The sequence below is a fragment of the Medicago sativa genome, chromosome 4, assembly GCF_051527215.1.
Source record: "Medicago sativa cultivar Bolivia chromosome 4, Bolivia_mono, whole genome shotgun sequence".
Taxonomy (NCBI): Eukaryota; Viridiplantae; Streptophyta; class Magnoliopsida; order Fabales; family Fabaceae; genus Medicago; species Medicago sativa.
The window spans coordinates 40,420,475-40,444,025 of NC_140752.1; positions in this window are offsets into that span (position 1 = coordinate 40,420,475).

Consider the following 23,551-nt stretch of genomic DNA (forward strand, 5'->3'; position numbering starts at 1 on the left):
TCCTGGAAGACGAAAGGTCACACCTTGTTGACCACAACCGTAGATAGCTTGGTTTGTAACCTAAGTCTTACTATAGTTAATTAGAATAATGTAGTATATGTAAAAAGTAGGATGAATATATAACCAATGAACAATTAACTTGACTAAAAATAATGTTTAAATATAGTTTTCACCCTGGAAGACGAAATGTCACACCTTATTGACAAAACCGTCGATTGCTTGGTTTGTAAGCTAAGTCTTACTATAGAAAATTAAACTAGTGTATCAGTCAAAGTAGGATGAATATATTATCAATGAACAAGTAACTTGACTAAAATAATGTTTAAATCGAGTTCTCATCCTGGAAGACGAAAGGTCACACCTTGTTGACCACAACCGTAAATAGCTTGGTTTGTAACCTAAGTCTTACTATAGTTAATTAGAATAATTTAGTATATGTAAAAAGTATGATGAATATACAACCAATGAACAAGTAACTTGACTAAAATAATGTTTAAATATAGTTTTCATCCTGGAAGACAACATGTCACACCTTTTTGACAAAACCGTAGATAGCTTGGTTTGTAAGCTAAGTCTTACTATAGATAATTAAACTTGTGTATAAGTCAAAGTAGGATGAATATATGACCAATGAACAAGTAACTTGACTAAAATAATGTTTAAATATAGTTTTCATCCTGGAAAATGAAAGGTCTCACCTTGTTGACAAAACCGTAGATAGCTTGGTTTGTAAGCTAAGTCTTACTATAGATAATTAGACTAGTGTATAAGTCAAAGTTGGATGAATATATAACCAATGAACAAGTAACTTGACTAAAATAATGTTTAAATCTAGTTATCATCCTGGAAGACAAAAGGTCACACCTTGTTGACCATAACCGTAGATAGCTTGGTTTGTAACCTAAGTCTTAATATAGTTAATTAGAATAATGTATACGTAAAAAGTAGGATGAATATATAACCAATGAACAAGTAACTTGACTAAAATAATGTTTAAATATAGTTTTCATCCTGGAAGACGAAAGGTCACTCCTTGTTGACAAAACCGTAGATAGCTTGGTTTGAAATCTAAGTCTTACTATAGATAATTTAACCAATGTATAAGTGAAAGTAGGATGAATATATAACCAATGAACAAGTAACTTGACTAAAATAATGTTTAAATCGAGTTATCATCCTGGAAGACGAAAGGTCACACCTTGTTGACCACAACCGTAGATAGCTTCATTTGTAACCTAAGTCTTACTATAGTTAATTAGAATAATTTAGTATATGTAAAAAGTATGATGAATATACAACCAATGAACAAGTAACTTGACTAAAATAATGTTTAAATATAGTTTTCATCCTGGAAGACAAAATGTCACACCTTTTTGACAAAACCGTAGATAGCTTGGTTTGTAAGCTAAGTCTTACTATAGATAATTAAACTTGTGTATAAGTCAAAGTAGGATGAACATATAATCAATGAACAAGTAACTTGACTAAAATAATGTTTAAATCGAGTTATCATCCTGGAAGACGAAATGTCACACCTTGTTGACCACAACCGTAGATAACATGGTTTGTGACCTAAGTCTTACTATAGTTAATTAGACTAATGTATAAGTCAAAGTAGCATGAATATATAACCAATGAACAAGTAACTTGACTAAAATAATGTTTAAATATAGTTTTCATCTTGGAAGACGAAAGGTCACACCTTGTTGACAAAACCTTAGATAGTTTGGTTTGTAAGCTATATCTTACTATAGAAAATTAAACTAGTGTATAAGTCAAAGTAGGATGAATATATAATCAATGAATAAGTAACTTGACTAAAATAATGTTTAAAACAAGTTATCATCCTGGAAGACGAAAGGTCACACCTTGTTGACCACAACCGTAGATAGCTTGGTTTGTAACCTAAGTCTTAATATAGTTAATTAGAATAATGTATACGTAAAATGTAGGATGAATATATAACCAATGAACAAGTAACTTGACTAAAATAATGTTTAAATATAGTTTTCATCCTGGAAGACGAAAGGTCACTCCTTGTTGACAAAACCGTAGATAGCTTGGTTTGTAAGCTAAGTCTTACTATAGATAATTTAACCAATGTATAAGTGAAAGTAGGATGAATATATAACCAATGAACAAGTAACTTGACTAAAATAATGTTTAAATCGAGTTATCATCCTGGAAGACGAAAGGTCACACCTTGTTGACCACAACCGTAGATAGCTTGGTTTGTAACCTAAGTCTTACTATAGTTAATTAGAATAATGTAGTATATGTAAAAAGTAGGATGAATATATAACCAATGAACAATTAACTTGACTAAAATAATGTTTAAATATAGTTTTCATCCTGGAAGACGAAATGTCACACCTTGTTGACAAAACCGTCGATTGCTTGGTTTGTAAGCTAAGTCTTACTATAGAAAATTAAACTAGTGTATCAGTCAAAGTAGGATGAATATATTATCAATGAACAAGTAACTTGACTAAAATAATGTTTAAATCGAGTTCTCATCCTGGAAGACGAAAGGTCACACCTTGTTGACCACAACCGTAAATAGCTTGGTTTGTAACCTAAGTCTTACTATAGTTAATTAGAATAATTTAGTATATGTAAAAAGTATGATGAATATACAACCAATGAACAAGTAACTTGACTAAAATAATGTTTAAATATAGTTTTCATCCTGGAAGACAAAAAGTCACACCTTGTTGACCATAACCGTAGATAGCTTGGTTTGTAACCTAATTCTTAATATAGTTAATTAGAATAATGTATACGTAAAGAGTAGGATGAATATATAACCAATGAACAAGTAACTTGACTAAAATAATGTTTAAATATAGTTTTCATCCTGGAAGACGAAAGGTCACTCCTTGTTGACAAAACCGTAGATAGCTTGGTTTGTAAGCTAAGTCTTACTATAGATAATTTAACCAATGTATAAGTGAAAGTAGGATGAATATATAACCAATGAACAAGTAACTTGACTAAAATAATGTTTAAATCGAGTTATCATCCTGGAAGACGAAAGGTCACACCTTGTTGACCACAACCGTAGATAGCTTGGTTTGTAACCTAAGTCTTACTATAGTTAATTAGAATAATGTAGTATATGTAAAAAGTAGGATGAATATATAACCAATGAACAATTAACTTGACTAAAATAATGTTTAAATATAGTTTTCACCCTGGAAGACGAAATGTCACACCTTGTTGACAAAACCGTCGATTGCTTGGTTTGTAAGCTAAGTCTTACTATAGAAAATTAAACTAGTGTATCAGTCAAAGTAGGATGAATATATTATCAATGAACAAGTAACTTGACTAAAATAATGTTTAAATCGAGTTCTCATCCTGGAAGACGAAAGGTCACACCTTGTTGACCACAACCGTAAATAGCTTGGTTTGTAACCTAAGTCTTACTATAGTTAATTAGAATAATTTAGTATATGTAAAAAGTATGATGAATATACAACCAATGAACAAGTAACTTGACTAAAATAATGTTTAAATATAGTTTTCATCCTGGAAGACAAAAAGTCACACCTTGTTGACCATAACCGTAGATAGCTTGGTTTGTAACCTAATTCTTAATATAGTTAATTAGAATAATGTATACGTAAAGAGTAGGATGAATATATAACCAATGAACAAGTAACTTGACTAAAATAATGTTTAAATATAGTTTTCATCCTGGAAGACGAAAGGTCACTCCTTGTTGACAAAACCGTAGATAGCTTGGTTTGTAAGCTAAGTCTTACTATAGATAATTTAACCAATGTATAAGTGAAAGTAGGATGAATATATAACCAATGAACAAGTAACTTGACTAAAATAATGTTTAAATCGAGTTATCATCCTGGAAGACGAAAGGTCACACCTTGTTGACCACAACCGTAGATAGCTTGGTTTGTAACCTAAGTCTTACTATAGTTAATTAGAATAATGTAGTATATGTAAAAAGTAGGATGAATATATAACCAATGAACAATTAACTTGACTAAAATAATGTTTAAATATAGTTTTCACCCTGGAAGACGAAATGTCACACCTTGTTGACAAAACCGTCGATTGCTTGGTTTGTAAGCTAAGTCTTACTATAGAAAATTAAACTAGTGTATCAGTCAAAGTAGGATGAATATATTATCAATGAACAAGTAACTTGACTAAAATAATGTTTAAATCGAGTTCTCATCCTGGAAGACGAAAGGTCACACCTTGTTGACCACAACCGTAAATAGCTTGGTTTGTAACCTAAGTCTTACTATAGTTAATTAGAATAATTTAGTATATGTAAAAAGTATGATGAATATACAACCAATGAACAAGTAACTTGACTAAAATAATGTTTAAATATAGTTTTCATCCTGGAAGACAACATGTCACACCTTTTTGACAAAACCGTAGATAGCTTGGTTTGTAAGCTAAGTCTTACTATAGATAATTAAACTTGTGTATAAGTCAAAGTAGGATGAATATATGACCAATGAACAAGTAACTTGACTAAAATAATGTTTAAATATAGTTTTCATCCTGGAAAATGAAAGGTCACACCTTGTTGACAAAACCGTAGATAGCTTGGTTTGTAAGCTAAGTCTTACTATAGATAATTAGACTAGTGTATAAGTCAAAGTTGGATGAATATATAACCAATGAACAAGTAACTTGACTAAAATAATGTTTAAATCTAGTTATCATCCTGGAAGACAAAAGGTCACACCTTGTTGACCATAACCGTAGATAGCTTGGTTTGTAACCTAAGTCTTAATATAGTTAATTAGAATAATGTATACGTAAAAAGTAGGATGAATATATAACCAATGAACAAGTAACTTGACTAAAATAATGTTTAAATATAGTTTTCATCCTGGAAGACGAAAGGTCACTCCTTGTTGACAAAACCGTAGATAGCTTGGTTTGAAATCTAAGTCTTACTATAGATAATTTAACCAATGTATAAGTGAAAGTAGGATGAATATATAACCAATGAACAAGTAACTTGACTAAAATAATGTTTAAATCGAGTTATCATCCTGGAAGACGAAAGGTCACACCTTGTTGACCACAACCGTAGATAGCTTCATTTGTAACCTAAGTCTTACTATAGTTAATTAGAATAATTTAGTATATGTAAAAAGTATGATGAATATACAACCAATGAACAAGTAACTTGACTAAAATAATGTTTAAATATAGTTTTCATCCTGGAAGACAAAATGTCACACCTTTTTGACAAAACCGTAGATAGCTTGGTTTGTAAGCTAAGTCTTACTATAGATAATTAAACTTGTGTATAAGTCAAAGTAGGATGAACATATAATCAATGAACAAGTAACTTGACTAAAATAATGTTTAAATCGAGTTATCATCCTGGAAGACGAAATGTCACACCTTGTTGACCACAACCGTAGATAACATGGTTTGTGACCTAAGTCTTACTATAGTTAATTAGACTAATGTATAAGTCAAAGTAGCATGAATATATAACCAATGAACAAGTAACTTGACTAAAATAATGTTTAAATATAGTTTTCATCTTGGAAGACGAAAGGTCACACCTTGTTGACAAAACCTTAGATAGTTTGGTTTGTAAGCTATATCTTACTATAGAAAATTAAACTAGTGTATAAGTCAAAGTAGGATGAATATATAATCAATGAATAAGTAACTTGACTAAAATAATGTTTAAAACAAGTTATCATCCTGGAAGACGAAAGGTCACACCTTGTTGACCACAACCGTAGATAGCTTGGTTTGTAACCTAAGTCTTAATATAGTTAATTAGAATAATGTATACGTAAAATGTAGGATGAATATATAACCAATGAACAAGTAACTTGACTAAAATAATGTTTAAATATAGTTTTCATCCTGGAAGACGAAAGGTCACTCCTTGTTGACAAAACCGTAGATAGCTTGGTTTGTAAGCTAAGTCTTACTATAGATAATTTAACCAATGTATAAGTGAAAGTAGGATGAATATATAACCAATGAACAAGTAACTTGACTAAAATAATGTTTAAATCGAGTTATCATCCTGGAAGACGAAAGGTCACACCTTGTTGACCACAACCGTAGATAGCTTGGTTTGTAACCTAAGTCTTACTATAGTTAATTAGAATAATGTAGTATATGTAAAAAGTAGGATGAATATATAACCAATGAACAATTAACTTGACTAAAATAATGTTTAAATATAGTTTTCATCCTGGAAGACGAAATGTCACACCTTGTTGACAAAACCGTCGATTGCTTGGTTTGTAAGCTAAGTCTTACTATAGAAAATTAAACTAGTGTATCAGTCAAAGTAGGATGAATATATTATCAATGAACAAGTAACTTGACTAAAATAATGTTTAAATCGAGTTCTCATCCTGGAAGACGAAAGGTCACACCTTGTTGACCACAACCGTAAATAGCTTGGTTTGTAACCTAAGTCTTACTATAGTTAATTAGAATAATTTTGTATATGTAAAAAGTATGATGAATATACAACCAATGAACAAGTAACTTGACTAAAATAATGTTTAAATATAGTTTTCATCCTGGAAGACAAAAAGTCACACCTTGTTGACCATAACCGTAGATAGCTTGGTTTGTAACCTAATTCTTAATATAGTTAATTAGAATAATGTATACGTAAAGAGTAGGATGAATATATAACCAATGAACAAGTAACTTGACTAAAATAATGTTTAAATATAGTTTTCATCCTGGAAGACGAAAGGTCACTCCTTGTTGACAAAACCGTAGATAGCTTGGTTTGTAAGCTAAGTCTTACTATAGATAATTTAACCAATGTATAAGTGAAAGTAGGATGAATATATAACCAATGAACAAGTAACTTGACTAAAATAATGTTTAAATCGAGTTATCATCCTGGAAGACGAAAGGTCACACCTTGTTGACCACAACCGTAGATAGCTTGGTTTGTAACCTAAGTCTTACTATAGTTAATTAGAATAATGTAGTATATGTAAAAAGTAGGATGAATATATAACCAATGAACAATTAACTTGACTAAAATAATGTTTAAATATAGTTTTCACCCTGGAAGACGAAATGTCACACCTTGTTGACAAAACCGTCGATTGCTTGGTTTGTAAGCTAAGTCTTACTATAGAAAATTAAACTAGTGTATCAGTCAAAGTAGGATGAATATATTATCAATGAACAAGTAACTTGACTAAAATAATGTTTAAATCGAGTTCTCATCCTGGAAGACGAAAGGTCACACCTTGTTGACCACAACCGTAAATAGCTTGGTTTGTAACCTAAGTCTTACTATAGTTAATTAGAATAATTTAGTATATGTAAAAAGTATGATGAATATACAACCAATGAACAAGTAACTTGACTAAAATAATGTTTAAATATAGTTTTCATCCTGGAAGACAACATGTCACACCTTTTTGACAAAACCGTAGATAGCTTGGTTTGTAAGCTAAGTCTTACTATAGATAATTAAACTTGTGTATAAGTCAAAGTAGGATGAATATATGACCAATGAACAAGTAACTTGACTAAAATAATGTTTAAATATAGTTTTCATCCTGGAAAATGAAAGGTCACACCTTGTTGACAAAACCGTAGATAGCTTGGTTTGTAAGCTAAGTCTTACTATAGATAATTAGACTAGTGTATAAGTCAAAGTTGGATGAATATATAACCAATGAACAAGTAACTTGACTAAAATAATGTTTAAATCTAGTTATCATCCTGGAAGACAAAAGGTCACACCTTGTTGACCATAACCGTAGATAGCTTGGTTTGTAACCTAATTCTTAATATAGTTAATTAGAATAATGTATACGTAAAAAGTGGGATGAATATATAACCAATGAACAAGTACCTAGACTAAAATAATGTTTAAATATAGTTTTCATCCTGGAAGACGAAAGGTCACTCCTTGTTGACAAAACCGTAGATAGCTTGGTTTGTAAGCTAAGTCTTACTATATATAATTTAACCAAAGTATAAGTCAAAGTAGGATGAATATATAACCAATGAACAAGTAACTTGACTAAAATAATGTTTAAATCGAGTTATCATCCTGGAAGACGAAAGGTCACACCTTGTTGACCACAACCGTAGATAGCTTCATTTGTAACCTAAGTCTTACTATAGTTAATTAGAATAATTTAGTATATGTAAAAAGTATGATGAATATACAACCAATGAACAAGTAACTTGACTAAAATAATGTTTAAATATAGTTTTCATCCTGGAAGACAAAATGTCACACCTTTTTGACAAAACCGTAGATAGCTTGGTTTGTAAGCTAAGTCTTACTATAATAATTAAACTTGTGTATAAGTCAAAGTAGGATGAACATATAATCAATGAACAAGTAACTTGACTAAAATAATGTTTAAATCGAGTTATCATCCTGGAAGACGAAATGTCACACCTTGTTGACCACAACCGTAGATAACTTGGTTTGTGACCTAAGTCTTACTATAGTTAATTAGACTAATGTATAAGTCAAAGTAGCATGAATATATAACCAATGAACAAGTAACTTGACTAAAATAATGTTTAAATATAGTTTTCATCTTGGAAGACGAAAGGTCACACCTTGTTGACAAAACCTTAGATAGTTTGGTTTGTAAGCTATGTCTTACTATAGAAAATTAAACTAGTGTATAAGTCAAAGTAGGATGAATATATAATCAATGAACAAGTAACTTGACTAAAATAATGTTTAAATCAAGTTATCATCCTGGAAGACGAAAGGTCACACCTTGTTGACCACAACCGTAGATAGCTTGGTTTGTAACCTAAGTCTTAATATAGTTAATTAGAATAATGTATACGTAAAAAGTAGGATGAATATATAACCAATGAACAAGTAACTTGACTAAAATAATGTTTAAATATAGTTTTCATCCTGGAAGACGAAAGGTCACTCCTTGTTGACAAAACCGTAGATAGCTTGGTTTGTAAGCCAAGTCTTACTATAGATAATTTAACCAATGTATAAGTGAAAGTAGGATGAATATATAACCAATGAACAAGTAACTTGACTAAAATAATGTTTAAATCGAGTTATCATCCTGGAAGACGAAAGGTCACACCTTGTTGACCACAACCGTAGATAGCTTGGTTTGTAACCTAAGTCTTACTATAGTTAATTAGAATAATGTAGTATATGTAAAAAGTAGGATGAATATATAACCAATGAACAATTAACTTGACTAAAATAATGTTTAAATATAGTTTTCATCCTGGAAGACGAAATGTCACACCTTGTTGACAAAACCGTCGATTGCTTGGTTTGTAAGCTAAGTCTTACTATAGAAAATTAAACTAGTGTATCAGTCAAAGTAGGATGAATATATTATCAATGAACAAGTAACTTGACTAAAATAATGTTTAAATCGAGTTCTCATCCTGGAAGACGAAAGGTCACACCTTGTTGACCACAACCGTAAATAGCTTGGTTTGTAACCTAAGTCTTACTATAGTTAATTAGAATAATTTAGTATATGTAAAAAGTATGATGAATATACAACCAATGAACAAGTAACTTGACTAAAATAATGTTTAAATATAGTTTTCATCCTGGAAGACAAAATGTCACACCTTTTTGAAAAAACCGTAGATAGCTTGGTTTGTAAGCTAAGTCTTACTATAGATAATTAAACTTGTGTATAAGTCAAAGTAGGATGAATATATGACCAATGAACAAGTAACTTGACTAAAATAATGTTTAAATATAGTTTTCATCCTGAAAAATGAAAGGTCACACCTTGTTGACAAAACCGTAGATAGCTTGGTTTGTAAGCTAAGTCTTACTATAGATAATTAGACTAGTGTATAAGTCAAAGTTGGATGAATATATAACCAATGAACAAGTAACTTGACTAAAATAATGTTTAAATCTAGTTATCATCCTGGAAGACGAAAGGTCACACCTTGTTGACCACAACCGTAGATAGCTTGGTTTGTAACCTAAGTCTTAATATAGTTAATTAGAATAATGTATACGTAAAATGTAGGATGAATATATAACCAATGAACAAGTAACTTGACTAAAATAATGTTTAAATATAGTTTTCATCCTGGAAGACGAAAGGTCACTCCTTGTTGACAAAACCGTAGATAGCTTGGTTTGTAAGCTAAGTCTTACTATAGATAATTTAACCAATGTATAAGTGAAAGTAGGATGAATATATAACCAATGAACAAGTAACTTGACTAAAATAATGTTTAAATCGAGTTATCATCCTGGAAGACGAAAGGTCACACCTTGTTGACCACAACCGTAGATAGCTTGGTTTGTAACCTAAGTCTTACTATAGTTAATTAGAATAATGTAGTATATGTAAAAAGTAGGATGAATATATAACCAATGAACAATTAACTTGACTAAAATAATGTTTAAATATAGTTTTCATCCTGGAAGACGAAATGTCACACCTTGTTGACAAAACCGTCGATTGCTTGGTTTGTAAGCTAAGTCTTACTATAGAAAATTAAACTAGTGTATCAGTCAAAGTAGGATGAATATATTATCAATGAACAAGTAACTTGACTAAAATAATGTTTAAATCGAGTTCTCATCCTGGAAGACGAAAGGTCACACCTTGTTGACCACAACCGTAAATAGCTTGGTTTGTAACCTAAGTCTTACTATAGTTAATTAGAATAATTTAGTATATGTAAAAAGTATGATGAATATACAACCAATGAACAAGTAACTTGACTAAAATAATGTTTAAATATAGTTTTCATCCTGGAAGACAAAAAGTCACACCTTGTTGACCATAACCGTAGATAGCTTGGTTTGTAACCTAATTCTTAATATAGTTAATTAGAATAATGTATACGTAAAGAGTAGGATGAATATATAACCAATGAGCAAGTAACTTGACTAAAATAATGTTTAAATATAGTTTTCATCCTGGAAGACGAAAGGTCACTCCTTGTTGACAAAACCGTAGATAGCTTGGTTTGTAAGCTAAGTCTTACTATAGATAATTTAACCAATGTATAAGTGAAAGTAGGATGAATATATAACCAATGAACAAGTAACTTGACTAAAATAATGTTTAAATCGAGTTATCATCCTGGAAGACGAAAGGTCACACCTTGTTGACCACAACCGTAGATAGCTTGGTTTGTAACCTAAGTCTTACTATAGTTAATTAGAATAATGTAGTATATGTAAAAAGTAGGATGAATATATAACCAATGAACAATTAACTTGACTAAAATAATGTTTAAATATAGTTTTCACCCTGGAAGACGAAATGTCACACCTTGTTGACAAAACCGTCGATTGCTTGGTTTGTAAGCTAAGTCTTACTATAGAAAATTAAACTAGTGTATCAGTCAAAGTAGGATGAATATATTATCAATGAACAAGTAACTTGACTAAAATAATGTTTAAATCGAGTTCTCATCCTGGAAGACGAAAGGTCACACCTTGTTGACCACAACCGTAAATAGCTTGGTTTGTAACCTAAGTCTTACTATAGTTAATTAGAATAATTTAGTATATGTAAAAAGTATGATGAATATACAACCAATGAACAAGTAACTTGACTAAAATAATGTTTAAATATAGTTTTCATCCTGGAAGACAACATGTCACACCTTTTTGACAAAACCGTAGATAGCTTGGTTTGTAAGCTAAGTCTTACTATAGATAATTAAACTTGTGTATAAGTCAAAGTAGGATGAATATATGACCAATGAACAAGTAACTTGACTAAAATAATGTTTAAATATAGTTTTCATCCTGGAAAATGAAAGGTCACACCTTGTTGACAAAACCGTAGATAGCTTGGTTTGTAAGCTAAGTCTTACTATAGATAATTAGACTAGTGTATAAGTCAAAGTTGGATGAATATATAACCAATGAACAAGTAACTTGACTAAAATAATGTTTAAATCTAGTTATCATCCTGGAAGACAAAAGGTCACACCTTGTTGACCATAACCGTAGATAGCTTGGTTTGTAACCTAATTCTTAATATAGTTAATTAGAATAATGTATACGTAAAAAGTGGGATGAATATATAACCAATGAACAAGTACCTAGACTAAAATAATGTTTAAATATAGTTTTCATCCTGGAAGACGAAAGGTCACTCCTTGTTGACAAAACCGTAGATAGCTTGGTTTGTAAGCTAAGTCTTACTATATATAATTTAACCAAAGTATAAGTCAAAGTAGGATGAATATATAACCAATGAACAAGTAACTTGACTAAAATAATGTTTAAATCGAGTTATCATCCTGGAAGACGAAAGGTCACACCTTGTTGACCACAACCGTAGATAGCTTCATTTGTAACCTAAGTCTTACTATAGTTAATTAGAATAATTTAGTATATGTAAAAAGTATGATGAATATACAACCAATGAACAAGTAACTTGACTAAAATAATGTTTAAATATAGTTTTCATCCTGGAAGACAAAATGTCACACCTTTTTGACAAAACCGTAGATAGCTTGGTTTGTAAGCTAAGTCTTACTATAATAATTAAACTTGTGTATAAGTCAAAGTAGGATGAACATATAATCAATGAACAAGTAACTTGACTAAAATAATGTTTAAATCGAGTTATCATCCTGGAAGACGAAATGTCACACCTTGTTGACCACAACCGTAGATAACTTGGTTTGTGACCTAAGTCTTACTATAGTTAATTAGACTAATGTATAAGTCAAAGTAGCATGAATATATAACCAATGAACAAGTAACTTGACTAAAATAATGTTTAAATATAGTTTTCATCTTGGAAGACGAAAGGTCACACCTTGTTGACAAAACCTTAGATAGTTTGGTTTGTAAGCTATGTCTTACTATAGAAAATTAAACTAGTGTATAAGTCAAAGTAGGATGAATATATAATCAATGAACAAGTAACTTGACTAAAATAATGTTTAAATCAAGTTATCATCCTGGAAGACGAAAGGTCACACCTTGTTGACCACAACCGTAGATAGCTTGGTTTGTAACCTAAGTCTTAATATAGTTAATTAGAATAATGTATACGTAAAAAGTAGGATGAATATATAACCAATGAACAAGTAACTTGACTAAAATAATGTTTAAATATAGTTTTCATCCTGGAAGACGAAAGGTCACTCCTTGTTGACAAAACCGTAGATAGCTTGGTTTGTAAGCCAAGTCTTACTATAGATAATTTAACCAATGTATAAGTGAAAGTAGGATGAATATATAACCAATGAACAAGTAACTTGACTAAAATAATGTTTAAATCGAGTTATCATCCTGGAAGACGAAAGGTCACACCTTGTTGACCACAACCGTAGATAGCTTGGTTTGTAACCTAAGTCTTACTATAGTTAATTAGAATAATGTAGTATATGTAAAAAGTAGGATGAATATATAACCAATGAACAATTAACTTGACTAAAATAATGTTTAAATATAGTTTTCATCCTGGAAGACGAAATGTCACACCTTGTTGACAAAACCGTCGATTGCTTGGTTTGTAAGCTAAGTCTTACTATAGAAAATTAAACTAGTGTATCAGTCAAAGTAGGATGAATATATTATCAATGAACAAGTAACTTGACTAAAATAATGTTTAAATCGAGTTCTCATCCTGGAAGACGAAAGGTCACACCTTGTTGACCACAACCGTAAATAGCTTGGTTTGTAACCTAAGTCTTACTATAGTTAATTAGAATAATTTAGTATATGTAAAAAGTATGATGAATATACAACCAATGAACAAGTAACTTGACTAAAATAATGTTTAAATATAGTTTTCATCCTGGAAGACAACATGTCACACCTTTTTGACAAAACCGTAGATAGCTTGGTTTGTAAGCTAAGTCTTACTATAGATAATTAAACTTGTGTATAAGTCAAAGTAGGATGAATATATGACCAATGAACAAGTAACTTGACTAAAATAATGTTTAAATATAGTTTTCATCCTGGAAAATGAAAGGTCACACCTTGTTGACAAAACCGTAGATAGCTTGGTTTGTAAGCTAAGTCTTACTATAGATAATTAGACTAGTGTATAAGTCAAAGTTGGATGAATATATAACCAATGAACAAGTAACTTGACTAAAATAATGTTTAAATCTAGTTATCATCCTGGAAGACAAAAGGTCACACCTTGTTGACCATAACCGTAGATAGCTTGGTTTGTAACCTAATTCTTAATATAGTTAATTAGAATAATGTATACGTAAAAAGTGGGATGAATATATAACCAATGAACAAGTACCTAGACTAAAATAATGTTTAAATATAGTTTTCATCCTGGAAGACGAAAGGTCACTCCTTGTTGACAAAACCGTAGATAGCTTGGTTTGTGAGCTAAGTCTTACTATATATAATTTAACCAAAGTATAAGTCAAAGTAGGATGAATATATAACCAATGAACAAGTAACTTGACTAAAATAATGTTTAAATCGAGTTATCATCCTGGAAGACGAAAGGTCACACCTTGTTGACCACAACCGTAGATAGCTTCATTTGTAACCTAAGTCTTACTATAGTTAATTAGAATAATTTAGTATATGTAAAAAGTATGATGAATATACAACCAATGAACAAGTAACTTGACTAAAATAATGTTTAAATATAGTTTTCATCCTGGAAGACAAAATGTCACACCTTTTTGACAAAACCGTAGATAGCTTGGTTTGTAAGCTAAGTCTTACTATAATAATTAAACTTGTGTATAAGTCAAAGTAGGATGAACATATAATCAATGAACAAGTAACTTGACTAAAATAATGTTTAAATCGAGTTATCATCCTGGAAGACGAAATGTCACACCTTGTTGACCACAACCGTAGATAACTTGGTTTGTGACCTAAGTCTTACTATAGTTAATTAGACTAATGTATAAGTCAAAGTAGCATGAATATATAACCAATGAACAAGTAACTTGACTAAAATAATGTTTAAATATAGTTTTCATCTTGGAAGACGAAAGGTCACACCTTGTTGACAAAACCTTAGATAGTTTGGTTTGTAAGCTATGTCTTACTATAGAAAATTAAACTAGTGTATAAGTCAAAGTAGGATGAATATATAATCAATGAACAAGTAACTTGACTAAAATAATGTTTAAATCAAGTTATCATCCTGGAAGACGAAAGGTCACACCTTGTTGACCACAACCGTAGATAGCTTGGTTTGTAACCTAAGTCTTAATATAGTTAATTAGAATAATGTATACGTAAAAAGTAGGATGAATATATAACCAATGAACAAGTAACTTGACTAAAATAATGTTTAAATATAGTTTTCATCCTGGAAGACGAAAGGTCACTCCTTGTTGACAAAACCGTAGATAGCTTGGTTTGTAAGCCAAGTCTTACTATAGATAATTTAACCAATGTATAAGTGAAAGTAGGATGAATATATAACCAATGAACAAGTAACTTGACTAAAATAATGTTTAAATCGAGTTATCATCCTGGAAGACGAAAGGTCACACCTTGTTGACCACAACCGTAGATAGCTTGGTTTGTAACCTAAGTCTTACTATAGTTAATTAGAATAATGTAGTATATGTAAAAAGTAGGATGAATATATAACCAATGAACAATTAACTTGACTAAAATAATGTTTAAATATAGTTTTCATCCTGGAAGACGAAATGTCACACCTTGTTGACAAAACCGTCGATTGCTTGGTTTGTAAGCTAAGTCTTACTATAGAAAATTAAACTAGTGTATCAGTCAAAGTAGGATGAATATATTATCAATGAACAAGTAACTTGACTAAAATAATGTTTAAATCGAGTTCTCATCCTGGAAGACGAAAGGTCACACCTTGTTGACCACAACCGTAAATAGCTTGGTTTGTAACCTAAGTCTTACTATAGTTAATTAGAATAATTTAGTATATGTAAAAAGTATGATGAATATACAACCAATGAACAAGTAACTTGACTAAAATAATGTTTAAATATAGTTTTCATCCTGGAAGACAAAATGTCACACCTTTTTGAAAAAACCGTAGATAGCTTGGTTTGTAAGCTAAGTCTTACTATAGATAATTAAACTTGTGTATAAGTCAAAGTAGGATGAATATATGACCAATGAACAAGTAACTTGACTAAAATAATGTTTAAATATAGTTTTCATCCTGAAAAATGAAAGGTCACACCTTGTTGACAAAACCGTAGATAGCTTGGTTTGTAAGCTAAGTCTTACTATAGATAATTAGACTAGTGTATAAGTCAAAGTTGGATGAATATATAACCAATGAACAAGTAACTTGACTAAAATAATGTTTAAATCTAGTTATCATCCTGGAAGACAAAAGGTCACACCTTGTTGACCATAACCGTAGATAGCTTGGTTTGTAACCTAATTCTTAATATAGTTAATTGGAATAATGTATACGTAAAAAGTAGGATGAATATATAACCTATAAACAAGTAACTTGACTAAAATAATGTTTAAATATAGTTTTCATCCTGGAAGACGAAAGGTCACACCTTGTTGACCACAACCGTAGATAGCTTGGTTTGTAACCTAAGTCTTAATATAGTTAATTAGAATAATGTATACGTAAAAAGTAGGATGAATATATAACCAATGAACAAGTACCTTGACTAAAATAATGTTTAAATATAGTTTTCATCCTGGAAGACGAAATGTCACTCCTTGTTGACAAAACCGTAGATAGCTAGGTTTTTAAGCTAAGTCTTACTATAGATAATTTAACCAATGTATAAGTCAAAGTATGATGAATATATAACCAATGAACAAGTAACTTGACTAAAATAATGTTTAAATCGAGTTATCATCCTGGAAGACGAAAGGTCACACCTTGTTGACCATAACCGTAGATAGCTTGGTTTGTAACCTAATTCTTAATATAGTTAATTAGAATAATGTATACGTAAAAAGTAGGATGAATATATAACCAATGAACAAGTAACTTGACTAAAATCATGTTTAAATATAGTTTTCATCCTGGAAGGCGAAAGGTCACTCCTTGTTGACAAAACCGTAGATAGCTTGGTTTGTAAGCTAAGTCTTACTATATATAATTTAACCAAAGTATAAGTCAAAGTAGGATGAATATATAACCAATGAACAAGTAACTTGACTAAAATAATGTTTAAATCGAGTTATCATCCTGGAAGACGAAAGGTCACACCTTGTTGACCACAACCGTAGATAGCTTGGTTTGTAACCTAAGTCTTACTATAGTTAATTAGAATAATGTAGTATATGTAAAAAGAAGGATGAATATATAACCAATGAACAATTAACTTGACTAAAATAATGTTTAAATATAGTTTTCATCCTGGAAGACGAAAGGTCACACCTTGTTGACAAAATCGTCGATAGCTTGGTTTGTAAGCTAAGTCTTACTATAGAAAATTAAACTATTGTATATGTCAAAGTAGGATGAATATATAATCAATGAACAAGTTACTTGACTAAAATAATGTTTAAATCGAGTTATCATCCTGGAAGACGAAAGGTCACACCTTGTTGACCACAACCGTAAATAGCTTGGTTTGTAACCTAAGTCTTACTATAGTTAATTAGAATATTTTAGTATATGTAAAAAGTATGATGAATATACAACCAATGAAAAAGTAACTTGACTAAAATAATGTTTAAATATAGTTTTCATCCTGGAAGACAAAATGTCACACCTTTTTGACAAAACCGTAGATAGCTTGGTTTGTAAGCTAAGTCTTACTATAGATAATTAAACTTGTGTATAAGTCAAAGTAGGATGAACATATAATCAATGAACAAGTAACTTGACTAAAATAATGTTCAAATCAAGTTATCATCCTGGAAGACGAAATGTCACACCTTGTTGACCACAACCGTAGATAACTTGGTTTGTGACCTAAGTCTTACTATAGTTAATTAGACTAATGTATAAGTCAAAGTAGCATGAATATATAACCAATGAACAAGTAACTTGACTAAAATAATGTTTAAATATAGTTTTCATCTTGGAAGACGAAAGGTCACACCTTGTTGACAAAACCGTAGATAGTTTGGTTTGTAAGTTATGTCTTACTATAGAAAATTAAACTAGTGTATAAGTCAAAGTAGGATGAATATATAATCAATGAACAAGTAACTTGACTAAAATAATGTTTAAATCAAGTTATCATCCTGGAAGACGAAAGGTCACACCTTGTTGACCACAACCGTAGATAGTTTGGTTTGTAACCTAAGTCTTACTATAGTTAATTAGAATAATGTATACGTAAAAAGTAGGATGAATATATAACCAATGAACAAGTAACTTGACTAAAATAATGTTTAAATATAGTTTTCATCCTGGAAGACGAAAGGTCACTCCTTGTTGACAAAACCGTAGATAGCTTGGTTTGTAAGCTAAGTCTTACTATAGATAATTTAACCAATGTATAAGTGAAAGTAGGATGAATATATAACCAATGAACAAGTAACTTGACTAAAATAATGTTTAAATCGATTTATCATCCAGGAAGACGAAAGGTCACACCTTATTGACCACAACCGTAGATAGCTTGGTTTGTAACCTAAGTCTTACTATAGTTAATTAGAATAATGTAGTATATGTAAAAAGTAGGATGAATATATAACCAATGAACAATTAACTTGACTAAAATAATGTTTAAATATAGTTTTCATCCTGGAAGACGAAATGTCACACCTTGTTGACAAAACCGTCGATTGCTTGGTTTGTAAGCTCAGTCTTACTATAGAAAATTAAACTAGTGTATCAGTCAAAGTAGGATGAATATATTATCAATGAACAAGTAACTTGACTAAAATAATGTTTAAATCGAGTTCTCATCCTGGAAGACGAAAGGTCACACCTTGTTGACCACAACCGTAAATAGCTTGCTTTGTAACCTAAGTCTTACTATAGTTAATTAGAATATTTTAGTATATGTAAAAAGTATGATGAATATACAACCAATGAAAAAGTAACTTGACTAAAATAATGTTTAAATATAGTTTTCATCCTGGAAGACAAAATGTCACACCTTTTTGACAAAACCGTAGATAGCTTGGTTTGTAAGCTAAGTCTTACTATAGATAATTAAACTTGTGTATAAGTCAAAGTAGGATGAACATATAATCAATGAACAAGTAACTTGACTAAAATAATGTTTAAATCAAGTTATCATCCTGGAAGACGAAATGTCACACCTTGTTGACCACAACCGTAGATAACTTGGTTTGTGACCTAAGTCTTACTATAGTTAATTAGACTAATGTATAAGTCAAAGTAGCATGAATATATAACCAATGAACAAGTAACTTGACTAAAATAATGTTTAAATATAGTTTTCATCTTGGAAGACGAAAGGTCACACCTTGTTGACAAAACCGTAGATAGTTTGGTTTGTAAGTTATGTCTTACTATAGAAAATTAAACTAGTGTATAAGTCAAAGTAGGATGAATATATAATCAATGAACAAGTAACTTGACTAAAATAATGTTTAAATCAAGTTATCATCCTGGAAGACGAAAGGTCACACCTTGTTGACCACAACCGTAGATAGCTTGGTTTGTAACCTAAGTCTTAATATAGTTAATTAGAATAATGTATACGTAAAAAGTAGGATGAATATATAACCAATGAACAAGTAACTTGACTAAAATAATGTTTAAATATAGTTTTCATCCTGGAAGACGAAAGGTCACTCCTTGTTGACAAAACCGTAGATAGCTTGGTTTGTAAGCCAAGTCTTACTATAGATAATTTAACCAATGTATAAGTGAAAGTAGGATGAATATATAACCAATGAACAAGTAACTTGACTAAAATAATGTTTAAATCGAGTTATCATCCTGGAAGACGAAAGGTCACACCTTGTTGACCACAACCGTAGATAGCTTGGTTTGTAACCTAAGTCTTACTATAGTTAATTAGAATAATGTAGTATATGTAAAAAGTAGGATGAATATATAACCAATGAACAATTAACTTGACTAAAATAATGTTTAAATATAGTTTTCATCCTGGAAGACGAAATGTCACACCTTGTTGACAAAACCGTCGATTGCTTGGTTTGTAAGCTAAGTCTTACTATAGAAAATTAAACTAGTGTATCAGTCAAAGTAGGATGAATATATTATCAATGAACAAGTAACTTGACTAAAATAATGTTTAAATCGAGTTCTCATCCTGGAAGACGAAAGGTCACACCTTGTTGACCACAACCGTAAATAGCTTGGTTTGTAACCTAAGTCTTACTATAGTTAATTAGAATAATTTAGTATATGTAAAAAGTATGATGAATATACAACCAATGAACAAGTAACTTGACTAAAATAATGTTTAAATATAGTTTTCATCCTGGAAGACAAAATGTCACACCTTTTTGAAAAAACCGTAGATAGCTTGGTTTGTAAGCTAAGTCTTACTATAGATAATTAAACTTGTGTATAAGTCAAAGTAGGATGAATATATGACCAATGAACAAGTAACTTGACTAAAATAATGTTTAAATATAGTTTTCATCCTGAAAAATGAAAGGTCACACCTTGTTGACAAAACCGTAGATAGCTTGGTTTGTAAGCTAAGTCTTACTATAGATAATTAGACTAGTGTATAAGTCAAAGTTGGATGAATATATAACCAATGAACAAGTAACTTGACTAAAATAATGTTTAAATCTAGTTATCATCCTGGAAGACAAAAGGTCACACCTTGTTGACCATAACCGTAGATAGCTTGGTTTGTAACCTAATTCTTAATATAGTTAATTGGAATAATGTATACGTAAAAAGTAGGATGAATATATAACCTATAAACAAGTAACTTGACTAAAATAATGTTTAAATATAGTTTTCATCCTGGAAGACGAAAGGTCACACCTTGTTGACCACAACCGTAGATAGCTTGGTTTGTAACCTAAGTCTTAATATAGTTAATTAGAATAATGTATACGTAAAAAGTAGGATGAATATATAACCAATGAACAAGTACCTTGACTAAAATAATGTTTAAATATAGTTTTCATCCTGGAAGACGAAATGTCACTCCTTGTTGACAAAACCGTAGATAGCTAGGTTTGTAAGCTAAGTCTTACTATAGATAATTTAACCAATGTATAAGTCAAAGTATGATGAATATATAACCAATGAACAAGTAACTTGACTAAAATAATGTTTAAATCGAGTTATCATCCTGGAAGACGAAAGGTCACACCTTGTTGACCATAACCGTAGATAGCTTGGTTTGTAACCTAATTCTTAATATAGTTAATTAGAATAATGTATACGTAAAAAGTAGGATGAATATATAACCAATGAACAAGTAACTTGACTAAAATAATGTTTAAATATAGTTTTCATCCTGGAAGGCGAAAGGTCACTCCTTGTTGACAAAACCGTAGATAGCTTGGTTTGTAAGCTAAGTCTTACTATATATAATTTAACCAAAGTATAAGTCAAAGTAGGATGAATATATAACCAATGAACAAGTAACTTGACTAAAATAATGTTTAAATCGAGTTATCATCCTGGAAGACGAAAGGTCACACCTTGTTGACCACAACCGTAGATAGCTTGGTTTGTAACCTAAGTCTTACTATAGTTAATTAGAATAATGTAGTATATGTAAAAAGAAGGATGAATATATAACCAATGAACAATTAACTTGACTAAAATAATGTTTAAATATAGTTTTCATCCTGGAAGACGAAAGGTCACACCTTGTTGACAAAATCGTCGATAGCTTGGTTTGTAAGCTAAGTCTTACTATAGAAAATTAAACTATTGTATATGTCAAAGTAGGATGAATATATAATCAATGAACAAGTTACTTGACTAAAATAATGTTTAAATCGAGTTATCATCCTGGAAGACGAAAGGTCACACCTTGTTGACCACAACCGTAAATAGCTTGGTTTGTAACCTAAGTCTTACTATAGTTAATTAGAATATTTTAGTATATGTAAAAAGTATGATGAATATACAACCAATGAAAAAGTAACTTGACTAAAATAATGTTTAAATATAGTTTTCATCCTGGAAGACAAAATGTCACACCTTTTTGACAAAACCGTAGATAGCTTGGTTTGTAAGCTAAGTCTTACTATAGATAATTAAACTTGTGTATAAGTCAAAGTAGGATGAACATATAATCAATGAACAAGTAACTTGACTAAAATAATGTTCAAATCAAGTTATCATCCTGGAAGACGAAATGTCACACCTTGTTGACCACAACCGTAGATAACTTGGTTTGTGACCTAAGTCTTACTATAGTTAATTAGACTAATGTATAAGTCAAAGTAGCATGAATATATAACCAATGAACAAGTAACTTGACTAAAATAATGTTTAAATATAGTTTTCATCTTGGAAGACGAAAGGTCACACCTTGTTGACAAAACCGTAGATAGTTTGGTTTGTAAGTTATGTCTTACTATAGAAAATTAAACTAGTGTATAAGTCAAAGTAGGATGAATATATAATCAATGAACAAGTAACTTGACTAAAATAATGTTTAAATCAAGTTATCATCCTGGAAGACGAAAGGTCACACCTTGTTGACCACAACCGTAGATAGTTTGGTTTGTAACCTAAGTCTTACTATAGTTAATTAGAATAATGTATACGTAAAAAGTAGGATGAATATATAACCAATGAACAAGTAACTTGACTAAAATAATGTTTAAATATAGTTTTCATCCTGGAAGACGAAAGGTCACTCCTTGTTGACAAAACCGTAGATAGCTTGGTTTGTAAGCTAAGTCTTACTATAGATAATTTAACCAATGTATAAGTGAAAGTAGGATGAATATATAACCAATGAACAAGTAACTTGACTAAAATAATGTTTAAATCGAGTTATCATCCAGGAAGACGAAAGGTCACACCTTATTGACCACAACCGTAGATAGCTTGGTTTGTAACCTAAGTCTTACTATAGTTAATTAGAATAATGTAGTATATGTAAAAAGTAGGATGAATATATAACCAATGAACAATTAACTTGACTAAAATAATGTTTAAATATAGTTTTCATCCTGGAAGACGAAATGTCAAACCTTGTTGACAAAACCGTCGATTGCTTGGTTTGTAAGCTCAGTCTTACTATAGAAAATTAAACTAGTGTATCAGTCAAAGTAGGATGAATATATTATCAATGAACAAGTAACTTGACTAAAATAATGTTTAAATCGAGTTCTCATCCTGGAAGACGAAAGGTCACACCTTGTTGACCACAACCGTAAATAGCTTGCTTTGTAACCTAAGTCTTACTATAGTTAATTAGAATATTTTAGTATATGTAAAAAGTATGATGAATATACAACCAATGAAAAAGTAACTTGACTAAAATAATGTTTAAATATAGTTTTCATCCTGGAAGACAAAATGTCACACCTTTTTGACAAAACCGTAGATAGCTTGGTTTGTAAGCTAAGTCTTACTATAGATAATTAAACTTGTGTATAAGTCAAAGTAGGATGAACATATAATCAATGAACAAGTAACTTGACTAAAATAATGTTTAAATCAAGTTATCATCCTGGAAGACGAAATGTCACACCTTGTTGACCACAACCGTAGATAACTTGGTTTGTGACCTAAGTCTTACT